The sequence below is a fragment of the Aotus nancymaae genome, unplaced genomic scaffold (assembly GCF_030222135.1).
Source record: "Aotus nancymaae isolate 86718 unplaced genomic scaffold, 86718_ANA_hifiasm-v0.15.2.pri h1tg000046l, whole genome shotgun sequence".
In the NCBI taxonomy this organism is placed as follows: domain Eukaryota; kingdom Metazoa; phylum Chordata; class Mammalia; order Primates; family Aotidae; genus Aotus; species Aotus nancymaae.
The window spans coordinates 22,902,005-22,904,576 of NW_026988460.1; positions in this window are offsets into that span (position 1 = coordinate 22,902,005).

The window sequence follows — 2,572 nt, forward strand, 5'->3', positions numbered from 1 at the left end:
GCAGCCATTTATGTAAACTCTCCTGTAGGTAACTCCCTTGGCAAACAACAACAAACAAACAAACTTTCTATTTGTTTATGCCACTATAGTCAGGTTTTCTGTCCTTTGGGGCAGAAAGCCTTTGATAATGAACACGTGTAAGGAATACCTGCTGTAGGATCCTAGGAATTGCCGGATTTGGGAGGGAAGAGGGCTCTACAGAGAGCTCTGATGTTTGGCATAGCAATTTTGATGGCAGCATAGTAGTTAAGAAATGAACTCCAAAGCAAGAAATATTAATAAGAGGCCTCGTTATCAGAAAGGAAGCAACAAATATGTCATCAGTTGTTGATATTATATAATGATTGTGTATGTAAACCATCCAAAAGAATATATACAAAAACTATTAAGTTAATAAGTGAAGTTAGCGAGGTCACTGGATACAAGGTCAATATACAAAAATCATTTTATTTCTCAATATTGGCAACAAACAAACAAAATTTTAAAATCTATTTATAATGGTATAAAATACATCAAATTTCTAGGAATAAATCAAATGAAACATGTATAAGACCTAAAAAAAAAAGAAAAAACCTACAAAAATTATTAAGAGGAATTAAACAGTATCTAAAAAAAAGAAAAATATTTCATTTGAAAGGCCCTCTATTACAAAGATGACTATTATCACCAAATTTATTCATAATCTTAATACAATCTCAATTAAAAAAAATCCAAGCAGGTATTTTGGTGGAGATTGATAGGCCTAGAAAAGAGCTAAGACTAACCAAAGCAAGCCTAAAGAAGAACAAAGCTGGTAGAATTACACTATCAGACGCAGATGTAAATGAAGATGTAACATAAAGCTATAGTAGCTAAGAGAGTATGGTATTTGTCCAAGGATAGGCAGACCAACAGAGTAGCATAGAGAGGCCAGCAACACACCTTGGTGTATATAGTTACCTGATTTATTTTCAGTACATGATGATAAGTCAATTGGATATTCACAAAGGCAGTTCCAAGTGGATGGTAGATCTCAATGTGAGAGGTAAAACAATAATAGTTTTATAAGAAAACATAGGGAAATATCTTAATGACTTTGACGTAAGTAAATATTTCTTAAATAGATCACAAAATGTACAAAATATAAGGGAAAATGGATAAATTAGACCACATAAATTTAAAAACTGCTACAGTGAGTAGATTAGTGATTGCATAGGGTTGGAGGAAGGGGTTGGAGGGAAAATGGAAAGCTACTGCTAGTAGGACTGGACCTTCTTATTGGAGTGATGAAAACATTCTAAAATTGATTGTGGTGATGATTGTACAACTCCATGAATATACAAAAGCCTCTGAGTTGTGCATTTTACATGTGTAAATTGGTACATGAATTATATCTCAATACAGCTGTTAAAAAACACTTCTGTTCTATTAAAATCTATTAAGAGAGTGACAAGGAAATCTACAAAGTAGGAGATAGTTGCAATACATATGTCTAATGAAGGACTTATATCCAGAACACTAAAATAATTCCTGCAAGTTAACAAGAAAAAGCACAAAACTCAATAGGAAAACGAGCCAAAGGCTTGAACAAGAACTTTGCCAAAGAAGATGTCAAAATGGATAATAACCTCAAGAGAATGGGCTCAACTTCACTAGTTTTTGGAAGAATGAAATTAAAACTACAATATAATATTATTATACACCAACCTGCATGGCTCAAATAAAAAGATCAGACACCTAAGAGTCGGCAAAGATGTGGAGAAATTGGAACCTTTAGATTCTTCTGGTGAAAAAGTATTTGGAAGTATTTATGAAAATTGAACATACATATACCACATGAACCAGCAATTTTGCTCCCAGATAGATACTCAGTGGAAATGCACACATATATACATGAAAAGACAAATCACAGCACTATTTGAAATGATGCCCAGCAGGAAATAACTCAAATATCCATCAAAAGCAGAATGGAAAAATTGTGAGATAGTCATACAATGAAATCCTGCACAGCAATAAAACTGAGTGCATTATTGCCACTTAGAACTGCATGGGTGAATTGCATGAACATTGTAAGGAAAGAAAGTAGACACAAAAGGATGCATATTGTAGGATTAGATTTATATATAGTTTAGAAGTAGGCAAAGTGAGCTGTGGTATTAAAAGTCAGATTGGCGGTGCCATGGCTCATGCCTGTAATCCCAGTGCTCTGGGAGGCCAAGGCAGGATGACTTGAACCCAGGAGTTCAAGGCTGAAGTGAGCTGATTGCACCACTGCATTCCAGCCTCAGTGATACAGTGAGACCCTGTCTCTAAAAAAACTCATGAGTTAGGATCATTCTCCAGGTGAGGGGCTAGGGACTGGAACTGAGCAAGAGGGACTTTTGGGGTCTGATACCGTTCTTTTTCTTGATCCTCATAAGCCTTTGTACTGGGTTATGTTCACTTTATGAAAAGACTGAACTGTACACTTATGAGTTGTGCATTTTTCTGTATGTTTGTTATTCTTCTATAAAATGTTTACAATTAAAATTTAAAGAGTATGGGCTCTGGAATTAGACTGCCTGGGTTCAAATCCTGAGTTGGCTTCGTCTTG